We start from the raw sequence: 15,757 nt of genomic DNA on the forward strand, positions 1-15,757 counted from the left end.
GGCTATGCTTCCTTTTTCATCACACACAAAAAGGAGATTGGGGGAGTTCCTAGAGTGGTGACAGGAAGTGATGTCACTGCAACAGCAATGGTCCCCCAGTCTGCCCCCCAAAGCTCCCAGGGGTTGCTGGCACAAGTCTGGCAATCTTTTTTAAAAATAATTTTATTAATTTTTCAAACACAACAACAACAAAAACACCCTCCATCATTTAAACCACATACATAACATACAATATTACATATAAGAATAAGGAGTGAGCATATAATACAAAAAAAAAAGATTAAATAAGAAAAGGAAGAAAAATGAGAGAAAAGATGAAAAAAAATAGGCAATGTTGAATCAAACTGTTAACGGAGGGCTTTTCAAATTTATCTTGCACAATATAAAACAGAGAGAAGATTTTTAATGTCATATGAAAGGTTTTATTTAAAAAAACATTTCTATATATACTGTGAATCTAATCTCTTTTCCATAACTTGAGGAAGGACTCAGATAAATACTGGTATTGGATACTATTCTGATTAGTATATGCAGGGCTTTTTTCAGTTGGAACGCAGTGGAACGGAGTTCTGGAACCTCTTGAAAATGGTCACATGGCTGGTGGCCCCGCCCCCTGATCTCCAGAGAGAGGGGAGTTGAGATTGCCCTCCGCGCCGTGGCCACGGCGCGGAGGGCAATCTCAACTCCCCTCTCTCTGGAGATCAGGGGGCGGGGCCACCAGCCATGTGACCATTTTCTCCGAGAGCAACCCACTGAGTTCCACCACCTCTTTTCCCAGAAAAAAAGCCCTGTGTATATATGAAACGAAGTCTTGCCATGTTTCACAGAAATCTGACATTCTGGCATTACCTTTAACAACTCTCAGTTGATGTGTCAATTTTTCTGCCATAACTATTTGCCATATGGCAATCCTAGGCCGTTTTCGCACGGCCACACACCCAGAAGATCGTGCGAAACTCATGACATAAAACTCACAGCGAAATTGTTCTAGGAAGATGCTGTTGTTCCGGGAGCTTGGCACAATGTTCTGTGGCCGGTAAGCAGTGTGAAAACGGCCAAAGTTGCTAAAGGGCGTGGGATGCATGATGCAGCAACTTTGCTGAAGGTAAGAGCTGGGACTGGTGAGTGCCTGGAAATAAAGTTTCCTAAATCTTATTCAAGCTGACTTAAATTTGCAGGATAGAAAGACTGGGGTAAACCTAATGAATAAAGTAAGTGCACATGCAGGCTGGTGAAGCTTTGGGGGAAAGAAAAAAATAGCAAGCCTGAGTTCATTTTAAAGTTTTAGAAACTGAATGTTTGCCAGACCTTATTCCTGGCTAACATGCATGTAAGAGCAAAAAGACCATGTGTTAATGGCCATTTCCACACAGCCAAAGCCTCTGGAAGATCTCACGAAACTCACGGAACGAAGCATCTTCCTAGCACGATTTTCCGGCATGATCCTGTTTAATGGTGCCATTTCTGATGCCCTCCGCCGAGCAGCGTGGAGGGCAATCTCAACTCCCCTCTGTCTGGAGATCAGGGGGCGGGGCCACCAGCCATGTGACCATTTTCAAGAGGTTCCGGAACTCCGTTCCCCCACGTTTCCCCTGAAAAAAAGCCCTGCTTATGACAATGAGTCAACATATAACCAGACTGCTACAAAATACTTCTGTTCTTTAAAAACCTCTGTCTGTGTTTCCCCCTCTCCTTTTTCTTTTTCATCCATCTGCCGGTGGCTTGTGTTTTCTAAGGGAGTACTGCTGCTGCTTTCTGCAGTGTGTGATTTAAAGCTATGCTATATTATTCGGGATGCGCAAGTGTATGGAAAGTAATTTAAGATAAAGGCCACGATGTAATAGGACTGTAAATCTAGCAAATGTATTTAAGGACAAGCAACTTGGCCCCAAGATCTTTCCGGCAGACAAACATTGCAATTTCCTTACGTAGAAAAACAATAAGAAGAATCCAAATCATTTTTTTACACACACACACACACACACACACACACACACACACACACACACACACACACACACACACACACACACACACACACACACACACACACACACACACACACACACACACACACACACACACACACACACACACACACACACACAGAGAGCAAAAACAAAACTGTGCATTGCCTCAACTTTTCCACACAAAGTAAAATTGCTGCTTCTTATAAAGTCATTTTCAGCTAATTGCTGTTTGTGTTTAATTCCTTGTATGTACTCCTCCCAGCGCCCCCCCCCCGAAACAGAGAAACATAAATAAATTCATACTTGGACAGAATCTTCAGTTATTAATGTGTTTGAGTCATAATAAACTCCAGCTCCAAGGACAAGTTTAACTAAGCATATCGGTTAAGGGAAGGAGCTATGATCCGGAAGGTATCCAGTTCAAATTTCACTCTGCCTTACAGGGTAGGATTATAACAAGATTATGCATATTTTGGATTTTGAATACTGAAAGTGCTATATTAATGCTAAATAAGTATTATTAAAGGATAATGACCAGACTGTAATAAAATACAGTTCATCATGAGTTCTTTTTGTTTTTACAAGAGAGGGTTTTTTTGTTCTCTGCCTGAGACCCTGGAGAACCACTCCAATAGACAATAGACGGACCCATGGGCTGTTTCCACACAGCTTACATTGTTCCAGAAAACAGCGAAATCTTGCACAAAATCTCGCGAAAAGACAGTGTTATCATGCAAGAAGACGCTGTCTTCCGCGATAACAGCGTCTTCTCACATGATTTTGCACGAGATTTCCCTGTTTTCCGGAACAAGGTAAGCCGTGTGGAAATGGCCTGGTCTGATTTGGTATAAGGTGATAATATGAATATATCTCGCCAGTTATTGATAGGTACATGCTTCTATGATCATGTAATACCAATTCTGAGACAATTTCACTAGCTTTCAGTTTGTTCCAGGCCGAGGTGCAAAGGGTTGGTTTAAAACCTTAAAATAGTCTGGGAGGAGGATATGTTAAAGACTATTAATGATATGTTAACCTATCTGAACGCATCAAGAGAGACCATGCTTCATTGTTCTCGCCCCCCATCAGTGTACTGATTGGCTACAGGATCTTCTTGGTGGTTGCACCAGGATTGTACAGCTATTCCTTCCTCTCTGGAAGTTATGACCTGAGTCTTCTAGTTTCCAGGATGCTGGTGAGGGCAATCCAGTTCCTTGAGGCTTTGGGTTGTATTGAAATTGATTGTGAATTGATTTAAAGATTTATTATTGCCAAGTCGCTGGTTTTCCTTTTAAAATGTTTGGTATGTATTTATTCTGCGCATTGGCCATCTGTAGCTTGGCTTGGCTTTGTTCTTGGCTGGTTTACATTGCGGTACGCTTAAAATGTATTGCAAATTGTTAGTTGACGGCTGCTATTGAAAACGGCTTTGTGGATCTTTGGAGTCAGATATTTTATATAAAATAAATAATAGAGGCAGCATTTTTAAAAATTATTATTTTCTTTATGATGCAGAAGAAATGTCTGACTCCAGCACCAAGGCTAAAAAATGTACCATTATCGCTTTGGAAAATGATTCTTAAAATAGTTGCACTCTCTTTTTTGCTAGCTGGAAGCCTAAGGTCTGAAATCATGATGGAATTTTTGCTATTAATAAAGGAGGCTATATTCATCATAAAATTAGCCGTTACCACGCATATCGCTTTCAAAGCCAAGCGAGATCCCATTAACTTACAACGTATACCCCTAACTAAACGTTAAATCTATTTTTGCATCTCTCTGAGCTTAAATGAGTCATGGTCCAGCATTACATAACTCCCCCAAAAGTCTGGAATGCAACCTGCAGGCCTGACTTTTTAAAAAACAAGTGATCTATGCACAACAGACGCATCTTTCAGTTGTGGGATAAGCACTCGTGAGAAAAAATGTAAGCTTGTTTTGTTAGTAGCTAGTGTGCCCTAAGGCACAATATCTATCTGACATAGATATTGTTTAGAATCAGGGGTCATTTCATAGAAAAAGAGCTGGAGGAACTCATTAGCATAACTTATTAGCATAACTCATTAGCATATGCCACGCCCCTTGCCATCACCAGAAGTGTATCAAAAGCATGACTGATTTGCATACACCACACCCCCTGACATCACCTATCCTGGCTGTTTTGGACCCAATCCTGGCCATTTAGGGCCAAAATTGGGCCCAAAATGGCAAAAAGGGGCTGAAAATGGCCCCAAATGGTCCAAAATGGTCAGGATCGGGCCGCTCCTGAGTGGGAGAGTGATCCTCCACCCGTCAGAGGCCAGATCCGGGCCTTTTCGCCCCCAATCCAGGCTGAAATAGGCCCAAAATGGCTGAGAGTCAGGTGGGCGGGGCCACCTGACATGTGACCTCGTTGGGGAACTGCCGGAACTATGTTCCTGCACATTCCTCCTTGAAATGAGCCCTGGTTAGAGTGTTGCACTAGGATCTGGGAGACAGATTCGAATCCTGCCATGGAAGCCATGGAAGCTTGCTGGGGTAGCTTGGGCTGATTACACACACACCCCCTTCAGTCTAACCTACTTCACTGGGTTGCTGTGGAGGAGAGAAGAATGATGTAAGCTGCTTTCAGTCTCCATTGGGGAGAAAGGCATGATATTAAAAAATAACATTAAGAAGATGACTTGGCTAGATGAACAAAAAATTACTGCAGAGACCACATTGGCTGAAATCTGCGGTTTGCAAACCTTAATTGCAATGTGGACTTCATATGATACAGTTTCTTCCTCTATGGTAATCATTCTGGAATGTTTCTTGCCAAGGTACTCTTGCTTGGATCCAAATCTCTCAACTAGAAGAAAGCAGTTGCTGCTTACTTCTCTTGGCTGCTGCATTCCTGGGAGCACATCCATCCCCCTGACCTTTTGGCTTTGGGAGGCATTCAAATATCCACTTAAAATCTGCCTCTGAAAACCTACTTAGGGTTACCATTGCCAACCTCAAGATGGAACATAGGATTTTTCCCAGGGCCGGATCAAGGGGGGGAGGGGGGTAGTCTGCCCCGGCGCTGCCAGGGAGGGGGCACCAGGAGCAGCTGCCAGCGGCCGGGAGCGTGCGGGCGGCAGCATGAGCAGCCTCCCAGGCCCTCGCACTGCCTTTCACCTGCCCTGCAGGACAGGAGGCGGATGGCTTGCTGCACTCCCCCTGTCCTGCAGGGAAAGCAAAAGGCAGCGCGGGGGGCTGCGAGGCTGCCCACGCCATTCGCCTGCCCCGCAGGACGGGGTGGCCAGCCGCTCCCAGTCCTGTGGGGAGGCGAATGGCGCGGGCGGCTTCCCAGCCCCGCACGCTGCCTCTGCTGCACACTCCGCCCTGCATGATGACGTCACAGAAGTGACATCATCACACAGCGCTGGGAACGCATGTGCGCTGCGCGCACGCACAAGGGGTCGGACTAGGGTGGCCCTGGGTGCCGGTAACCCTAGATCCAGCCCTGCTTTTTCCATGTGCCCTTATAGGGATGGCCCACTCACAGAACAATAGTAGCTTTTCCTTAGGAATCTAGACATCTCCATTTGCAAAATGGCTGTGGGCTGTTTGGCTTCTGTTTTTTTGGCGCCTTTTCTGGGAACGCACTTTCCACAGGCCCAGAAAAGGTGCTGAAAAAATGGAAGCCAAACAGCATGTATCCATTTTGCAAATGGAGACATCGCTAGCATTCCATGAGCGGGCCGCCCCTATAAGGGCGTATGGAAACAGCCTTAGAGTTCTCCTGAAATTACAACTGACCTCCAGTTTGCCTAAAGAAAGTGGCAACTTCTATAGAATTTATAGATTCTGTAGAACTTAGGAGAAACCAGAGTGATATCACATCTCTTCTGTTCTGCACCTCCAGGCACCTCCCTCAAATTTCACAAGCCAAAGGTGGCAGCAACCCTCGCCTTCTCTGCTCTCTGTCCCCCCACCTACAAAAGTCAAGAGGATGGCAACCAGAGAGAAGGCTTTTTCAGTGGCGGAGCCTTGCCTGCAGAATGTGTTCTCCTTGGAGTTTCGTTCACCCAGCCCCTACCTTACTGTCTCTTAAACCCCAGGCCAAAACTCCCCCCCCCCCCGCCCACTCAGGCTTTTAACAAATAGGTTTTATCTTTTAAAAACTGCTTTATGGTCAGGATCTAACCTAAAGACTGTTCTATGAGTATCATTTCAGGTTACTAATGTTAATTTTATGCTTATGGTAGGGTTGCCAACTATGGCTTGGGAAATTCCTGGAGATTTGGGGAGAGTGGCTGAAGAAGGTAGAATTTGGGAATGTAATGACACAGACTCCACTGTCTGAAGCTGACGTCTCCTCCAGGGGAACTGATCTCTTTAGCCTGGAGATCATTTGTAACTGGCACAACTCCAGGCCCCATATGGAGGTTGGCAATCCATGCTCATGGCTTGCTTTTAATATTGATATTTTATGTTGCTCTTTTCATGGTGGTATTTTTACTGTGAGCTATCTGGAGCAGGTCTCTGAAGAGGCAGCGTATACATTTCGACTATAAATGATAAGTTTAAACTAGGAAGTCTTCACTCTTGCTGTCGTGTATGGAGGGAGGATGGTCATCAACAGCATGAAAGAGAGGGGACAGTGTGTGCAAACCTGAAGCCCTTTTGGCTTATCTTGGCCCAAACAAACCATAGTGTGCTCTGTTGGTTTATGACATCTGAATTAGGGGTCCTATTCTCATGATGGGGGTGAGAAATCCCCTTCTGTTGCTTGTCACTTGATCAGAATGGCAGAATTTTTTTTAAATTGCAGTGTCACATGTGGTATCATAGGATCATAGGGTTGAAAGGGATCTCCAGGGTCATCTAGTCCAACCCCCTGCACATTGCAGGAAATTCAAAACTACCTCCCCCCCATACACACACCCCAGTGACCCCTGCTCGATGCCCAGAAGATAGCAAAACAGGATCCCTAGCCTAACTGACTTGGGGGAAATTGCTACCTGACCCCAAGGTTAGCGATCAGCCCTACCTGGGACATGTAAGAAGGGTCCATGAGAATTAAGCACTGATGTAACCTTTCCTGCCTTCCCTCTCATGATCTGCCTAGGTTCACAGAATCAGCATTGCTGTCAGATGACCATCTAGCCTCTGCTTAAAAACCTCCAAAAAAGGAGAGCCCGTCACCTCCTGAGGAAGCCTGTTCCACTGAGGGACCACTCTGTCAGGAAGTTCTTCCTAATGTTTAGCTGAAAACTCTTTTGATTTAAGTTCAACCCATTGGTTTTGGTCCGACCATGTCACTTTTAGTAAAAAATTGGAAGTAACAGGGTAAATCTGGGAATCACTGAAAACTTTGTGGTTTTACCATCAAACCATAGACTTTCCAGCAATTCCTAGAGCTACCTATGTCATTTCAGGTTTTTTTTTAAACTGGAAGTGACATGATGCCATAGCTAGCATCATGCCCCTCCATATCCCCACCTATACTCCCTTCCCTGCTGGTTGCTAGACAACCCTAGTCTGAAGGCAGCACAGCTAACATAAAAACTACTTCCACCTTGCATGGCAAGAAGCAATTTTCCCTCCAGCCTTAATCTACAAGCCTCTCACTGACCAATTTTCAAGGCTGCTGACTGTTTCCATCACTCGGCCATCTGTTTCTTCCTTCTGCCTGAGTTTGGTTGTATATTTTCATGAAAATGCTAACGTTTACATATTTTTGTACCTGTACCAAAAATTTTTGCTTAGTTCTTTAAAAGTAAAGTAATAATAACATTTGATTTATATACCAGCCTTCAGGACAATGCCCACTCAGAGTGGTCTACAATGTATGTTATTATTATCCCCAAAACAATCACCCTATGAGGTGAGTGGGGCTGCGAGAGCTCCGAGAGAGCTGAGATTCACCCAAGGTAACCCAGCTGGCTTCAAGCAGAGGAGTGGGGAATCAAACCAGGTTCTCCAGATTAGAGACCTGCCACTCTTAACCGCTACACCAAACTGGGAGGCAGCTGATGAATACAGTATATAAAATCTGATACGTTTGTGAATATCTCGAGTGGCCTCTAGAAGCCTTGCCTTACCTTTCCCTTGTGCTAGGCCACCTTTCTGCCTAACAAGAAGTGCTTTTCCATTTGTGTTATTCTGTATTTCCATCACTGAATTGGAAAGCGAGAGGTTTTTAAACTCCTCTAAATGCTCAGAGGAATTTCTGCTCATCACTCATGTGTGTGTCTGTGTGTGTGTCTGTGTCTGTGTCTGTGTGTGTAGAAGGTGGAAATGTAGATACTGAACATCCGTATAAATAATTGTACTAACTGGGTCCATTAGTCTGTGAGGAGAGCTATTAAATGAAGCGTGCCATAGAAAATGGTTGTGTATGTATGTCTCTCTCTCTCTTTTTAATCAGTGGAAGAAAAGTCAGGAAGATTTAAAACTTCTAAGGGGGAACTGAGACATATGATTAGAAGAAACATATAGTGTAGCTCTATGCTGCATGGCTGCAAGGAAGAAAAAGAATCAATGTTTGGGTGCATCTTGCTTTAAATTCAAAGGGTTGGGGGCTTAGGCACCTAGGTAAACTATTACTATGTTCCTCTAGGTTTCCAACTCCAGATTAGGAAATCCCTAGAGATTTGGGAATGGAGCCTGTGGAATTTGGGGAGGGGAGGGACCTCAACGGGATATAATGCCATAGAGTCTACCCTCCAAAGCAGCCATTTCCTCCTGGGGAACTGATCTCGGTAGCCTGGAGATCATATGTAATTCCAGATCTCCAGGTTGATGGACATCACTCCCTTCCCCTCCCCAACACGATCTCATACCATCAACCTGACTGCCAGTGGCAGCAGGAAAACAGATCTGGGTAGGGTTGCCAGGTCCAGATTGGGAAATTCCTGGAGATTGGGGGTGTGTGGAGCCTGAAGAAGGTGGGGTTTGGGGAGAGGAGGGGCCTCACTGGGGTAGAATTCCAAAGAGTTCACCTTTCAAAGCAGCCATTTTCTCCAGAGGAACTGATCTGTTGCCTGGAGATTAGTTGTAACTCTAGGAGATCTCTAGTTATCACTTGGAGGCTGGCAAGCCTAGATCTGGGGGTGGAGAGATCCCCTGTCCCTGGTGAGGGCTTGGCAACCCTGGGGAAAAGGATTAGGCCCTTGTACCTCCTGTCTCAGTCCAACTTTGGGAGCTGCCATTTTCAGAAATGTAGTGCAATGAATCTCTAGCATCTCAGGGCCAAACTACAAGTGACGCCTGACACTAGTTGGACACTTGTCAGCTTCCCTCAAGTTTTGACGGGAAATGTAGGCATCCTGGTCTCGCAACTTGGCTCTCTGACTGCTGTCCAATGGACTTTTCAACTGTCACTTGTCCAACATTCCGCCAAGCTGCCTACATTTCCCATCAAAACTTGAGGGAAGCTGACAAGTGTCCAACTAGTGTCAGGCATCACTTGTAATTTGGCCCTCAGTTGAGATAATAATGAGAGCTTTGGAGGTTGGAACTTCACAGTCAGACTCAGTATTTGACACGGAACCAAGAAGCAACCAAGAGCCAGAACAGGGACTTCACACTGCTTTCCATTTTGCAAATGTTGCTTATAGAAGTGCACCCACAAGCTGGCTCTTCTTTGATGAAAATCATATTGGAGGGAGGATTTTGATCAGTGCCTGGATGTGAGTCAGACATGAGTAAACGATGGCCTGATTTGTTTGGCCTGCTCATCACTGACACACCGGATGTTTCCATTTGTATGCTTCAAATTCCCGCTCCATTACAAAAATGAAATAATTGGGGAGGTTTGGGGAGGAGAGGGACTTCAGCAAGGTATCATGCCATAGAGTTAAGGTTGCCAGCTCCAGGTTGGGAAATTCCTGGAGATTTGGGGGGTGGGGCATGGAGAGGACAGGATTTGGGAAAGGAAGGACCACAGCAGGATATAATGCCATGGAGTCCACCCTCCAAAGCAGCCATTTTCTCCAGGGGAACTGACCTCTGACACCTGGAGATCAGTTGTAATTCCGGGAGATCTCCCTCCACCACTTGGAGGCTGACAACCCTACTCCCCGTGTCTCATTCCTGTCAGCAAAGGGTCAAAATCCACTGCAAAAAAGAGGCTAGATCTGGAAGTAGGGTTGCCAGGTTCCTATACCCTCCCAGCGGGAGGAGAGGAGGACCTAGTGCTAACCTCGTGCCTTGTTGGTGCTTGTTTTTGCATGCGCATTCCCGGTGCTTGCGTGATGACATCACTTCCAAGAAGTGAAGTCGTCACACCAGCCACAGGTGTGCTCCCACATTTTTGCACAAGCCTAATTCTAGCCCATTTGGAGCCAAAATTGTCCCAGTGACGCACGGGAGCATGCCCACAGCCAGCACAATGATGTCAGCTCAGGAAGTGATGTCATTGTGCCCCACTGGGAACGTGCCTGGTATGCGCTTTCCTGGGTTGCATGCTGGTGGTGGGCTCTCTCTGGGGTGCTTGTCACCTCCCACTGATCACCAGCAATCAGCAGCCAGTGGAGCAAACCCCCTTGAGATTGCGGGCAACTAGGAAGCCTATCTGGAAGTCACTTGTTCAAAGCTGCCACAAACATATCAGGCGACCTTACACTAGCAACCAGTGTAAGTGTCTGACCAGGACCTGGGAGACCCAGTTTCAAATCTCTACTGATCTTGGGGAAGCTCTGCTGGGTATCTTGGGCTTGGGGTATGTTAAGGGGGCAGGGGACTGTGCCCTTTAGCACTGGACAGATTCTCTAGCTGACTCCATCAGAAACTCAGATCATAGTGCAAAACAGCAGCTCATCGGGCTGGGTGAGAAGCAGTGAAGAAAGGATGTGAGCTAGAGCGAGTCCTAGCGGAAGGAGGATCCTGGCATCAAGCCTCCAGCCTTCATCAGAATATTCGACAGAATGTCTTGCGTAGAGCATCCCTGTCCATCAAAAGATTGAGCTGAGACTGAATCTGGGCCTAGGCCGTCCCAGAAGTGGCAGAAACAGCCAGGTGATGTCCAGTTAGGGCTGCCAACCTCCAGGTGCTTGGAGACTTCCTAGAATTGCAACTAATCTCCAGTAATCAGTTCCCTTGGATAAAATAGCTGCTTTGGAAGGTGGACTATGGCATTATACCCTGCTGAGGGTCCCTCCCCTCCTCAAACCCTGCCCTCTCCAAGCTCCTCCTCCAAATCTCCAGAAATTTCCTAACCAGGAGCTGGCAGCTGTACTTCTCAGGCCGGGTCATTAGTTATATCTACATGGCCCCTTTCTACTCACAGAGATCCTATAAGGTAGTTGGACTGAGAGATTGGTCTGAGGTCTCCCAGTGAGCTTTGGTGCAGAGTAGGGAATTGAATCTGGATCTCCCTGATTTAAAAACAAAAAACAAAAACTCAGACTTGTACACCACACTGCCCTTCCAGGCAGGTCAACTGGAACATCTGTCTCTGGGCATCTTTCTAACCTTGCAGGGAAAAGAACTCAGCTAGAGGTTTTTAGACAAGAGAGGACCCGAGTGTAGGTTTTCGTAGCGTTAGCAGAGAGTTCAGAAAGGAATATCCAGGAGATGATGATGAAGCGGTTAGCGCTTGGCAGCGGTTTGGAATGGCTGATGATTATTATAGCCACCGGCGATATCCGTTTGACCTTACTGATGCTCTGCTGGACTCTGAATGAATTTATTAAACAAAACGCTGTCTTTTTAGCCGTGGTCACAACAGAAACCGCAGCAGCCATTTCAGGCTGACCTCATGCCTTCAGAATAAAGCAACCATTGTACATTTCTGTGAAACATTACCCACGATCCTCTTAGTATTACTTTCATTGGAGCTCCTGTATAGAGTCTATGTATATATGATGTCTACAGTCGTGATGACCATTGTCTTTTCCATATTTCCAGGGCTTTTTTTCAGGGGGAACGCGGGGGAACGGAGTTCCGGAACCTCTTGAAAATGATCACATGGCTGGTGGCCCCGCCCCCTGATCTCCAGACAGAGGGGAGTTTAGGTTGCCCTCCATGCCGCTGTCTGAAGATCAGGGGGCGGGGCCATCAACTATGTGACCATTTTCAAGAGGTTCCGGAACTCCGTTCCCCCGCGTTCCCCCTGAAAAAAAGCCCTGTGTATCGGTATGTTTTTGTAAGGGATAGCCTTGGCGTTAAATTCAAACCGTTAATCTAGGGTTACTGGGTTAATCCAACTAATTCATACAACTCATGGCCCTAAAAATGTATACTGGAACACAGGTTGTCAATGTGGTTCTACAAAATCCAAGCTGGTTAGAATTCTCCTTTTTATTTTATTAAGGAAATTAAATCAGGCCAGAAGTTTTCCTGAACAATGCAGGAGTGGGTGCTGGCATTTTACATACTGCCAGCATTTTGTATTTGACAAAAGTTCTATATAAAATTGCCCTTTGCTGTGGGGGCTGAAAAAGTCTTGGTGTCTGTTCCATTAAATTTTATGGTAAGCATGCTGGCCTGCAGCAGTTTACAATGGAGAGCTTCTAACACAATTTGAGGAAACGAGGACTATACTGTTATGTCCTCCCCACTTCTTCAAGCAGCGAGAAGTTCTGAGGGCGGTGCTGCTGTGTTTATTTTCCTTTTGACGAGGGAGTGCTCAAGACTTGCGTTGGCTTTGTAGTACTGGCTTTATTTAAAACGTATAAGCAGAGAGCAGGGGAAACAAACAGGTACTCTTTTAGTGGGCAGCAGATCCACAGAGAACAAGTCACTCCATCTCCCTCTTCCCATGGAAACAAAATCCCATTTCTAATGCTATGTTAGGCACTTCTTGCTTCCTCTTGCTGTGAGAAGAGCCAAGGTTAGTGCTAGCAGGTTTAATTTCCTTTAGTTGAGAGACCGCTGGATAGGTACTAATGCATTCTTAGTTTTCTTTCCTGTAAGGAGCTCAAGGTAACATACCTATTTTCCTCTCCCCCATTTTGGGTTGCCAGCCTCCAGGTGGTGGCTGGAGATCTCCCGGAATTACAACTGATCTCCAGGTGACAGAGATCAGTTCCCCTGGAGAAAATGGCTGCTTTGGAGTGTGGACTCTGGCATTATACCATTCTGAGGCCCCTCCCTTCCCCAAACCCCATCCTCTCTAGGCTCCACCCCCAAAATCTCCAGGAATTTCCCAACCTGGACCTGGCAACCCTACCCCCATTATATCCTCTACATACAAGGAACCTTTTGAGGTAGGCTAGGCGATTGGAATGCCTGCCTCCAGGTTGGGGGTCTGGAGAGCTCCCAGAATTATGACTGATCCTCAGCTGACAGAGATCAGTTCCCCTGGTGGGGGGGGGGGGAAGCTGTTAGTGTGTGTGTGAACTCTATGACATTATACCTCCTCCCTCACAGGCTCTGTCCCCTGGAAGCAAAAAGGTGTTCTTCCCGGAGAGCAACATGTACCACCCCCAAGGCTATATCCTTTGTCCCATATAAATTGAGCTAACAAGCTTTAGCTCTTTCTCTCTTACTTAGACTCTCTCATAGTGGATCCACGCATTGCTGGATATTGCATTATCATAATCCTTCATTTTTCAGATTTTCCTGTCCACACAGGAAAATCCATGAGGTGAATTATTACAGTAGCACAAAACCCAACAACATTTGGGTTCTGCCTTGGCCTGCCACGGAAGGAGGTGGTAAAACAGACTGTTTCACTTCAGACTAAAACAAAAGTCCAGTGGCACCTTAAAGACTAACGACATTTATTTCAATATGAGCTTTTGTGAGTCACAGTTCGCTGCCTCAGACAGAGCCTGGACTCACAGAAGCTCATGCTGAAATAAATGCTGTTAGTCTTTAAGGTGCTACTGGACTTCTGTTTTATTTTGCTATAACAAACTAACAGAGCTATCCCTTTGTAATCACTTCAGACTACAGGCAGACTCTGACTTTTCTCCTAATTAAAAACGAAAAACAAACCAACCACAGCAGGAGTGAGATGGACCAATGACCCTCCCTGACTCGGTATAAAGCGGCTTCCTATGTACATAACTTCGAATGGGAATTTAATGAGCATATTTGCAACCCTTCTTTTTCTTCCTAATCTAACCCCGCCGTCTATTGCTTCTACTTCATTGACGCATCAATATACACAGTTCTTTAAAACACATACACACACACACACACACACACACACAGCCAACTCAAACAAAAACCAAGAAGGAGGCTGGGATTGAATGCTGCTCCAGATGAGAATTGGCAAGAATAGAAGCGAGATGGATGCCAAGAAAGATAGTGTCAAAAGTATCATATGAGTGCTACAGAATCGTTCTCGTTCTAGGAATTCTGGCTCCATTCAATCTGTGATGGCTTTCTGACATGACCAGGAGTCTTCCGCACTGTTTGTGAATCCTGGGTTAATTCCCCCACTCCCCACACACACAATAATCCACTTTACCAAAGGTAGTTTCCGAGTCAAGATTCTAGGCAAGCACAGACAGCATGGCTAATTTAGGGCTACTATTGTAGGGGCAGAGATAATTTATTTCTAGAGGAGCAATAAAGACTAGGTGCTTTACAGAAAACAAAAACAAGCTGACAGAGATTGAGAGAGACTTGGAAATGACTTCGGGGAAGATTTGGGAGCAAAATCAAATTAGTCAATGACAGCTCAGCCCTTGGCATTAAAATGCTTTGAAGTGCAGCTGAGAGTAAAAAGACCTACCTGGATGAATAACCTTCCCTAACTGCAGTCATTTTTCAAAGCTACTGACCTTTCTCCAATACTAAGGAGTTCAAGGGGGGGAGGGTTTGATGTACTTTATAGAAGCTGGTTTCTCCTCAGTCTCTATGAAGATGGTATCCTATGGCTGTAATTGATATGTCATAGCAGTCTTTGAACCGTGGTTTGATCAAAGCCTGGTTACTTATGAGGTATGAATGCAGATGGTCTATTTAACCAAGGTTTGTTGGATGTACCCAACCAGTATTTGAAATTGAGATTTGTAGCTAGTTTGTGAACCACAGTTTGTACTCGTTGTAATTAACGGCATTATTCAGCAGTGCAGGTTATGATAGAATGCTTCATACCAGGATGACTGAAGGACTAATTACACGTTACGGTTTCCTTGTGTTCTCCCCAAGTCTGCCATAAAGATTTTTGATCAGACCTAACCCCATGCTAGGGAACTGAATAACGAGCACTGAGCTCACAGCTCACATTGAATCAAAAGTCCCTATGGCAGATCCAGGGAATGAAAGGAACGTTTAACAGCTTGGATTCCACAAAAGATTTTGGTGGATAGGGGAGGGGAAAATTTTGCCAATTTCCTCTCCTGCTGTAGACCTCTGATTCCAGCCCTCATGCTATTCCTGAGGATCCCTGTCTCCCAGAAGCAGCGTTTTGGGTTGTATTTTGGGCTGTGGTGTGTGTGTGTGTGTGTGTGTGAGAGAGAGAGAGAGACACACACACACACACACTCAACAGATGAAAATTCCATCCATGGAAATGATGGATCCAAGCCATTGTATAGTGAAGACCTGAGTTGTAGCAGCGTTACAATAGTTTTGTGGGCGGCAATTTGTCAGTTTTACACACTGCTTACAGGCAGTGGTGAGTCACATCCCAGTGACCCAAGAGGAGCTACGTCCACCTATAGGCAGAGCCAAGACCAAATTTGTAACATGCACTCCCCACCCCCACACTTCTATCTCATATTTACAATCTCCTAAACCATGAAAAAAAAAACAGTTCTATTTTCTTTCTGAATTGATATAAACAGGCAGTCGCAAAGTGTACTCCACCTTCCCATGCTTAGATTTTAATTTGGGGCAGTTGTTCCCACAACACAATTCTGTGGTGTGGAGTATCA

The 15,757-nt window shown here is 45.4% G+C and overlaps 1 protein-coding gene across 3 annotated transcripts in view; it reads left to right on the forward strand.

The window, feature by feature from the left end:
- ZDHHC8 (zinc finger DHHC-type palmitoyltransferase 8) overlaps positions 1–15,757 on the forward strand; it is a 165,055-nt gene that overhangs the window by 35,765 nt on the left and 113,533 nt on the right. The gene's annotated exons all lie outside the window — the stretch shown is intronic.

This window comes from Eublepharis macularius, chromosome 13 (genome assembly GCF_028583425.1).
Source record: "Eublepharis macularius isolate TG4126 chromosome 13, MPM_Emac_v1.0, whole genome shotgun sequence".
NCBI lineage: Eukaryota > Metazoa > Chordata > Lepidosauria > Squamata > Eublepharidae > Eublepharis > Eublepharis macularius.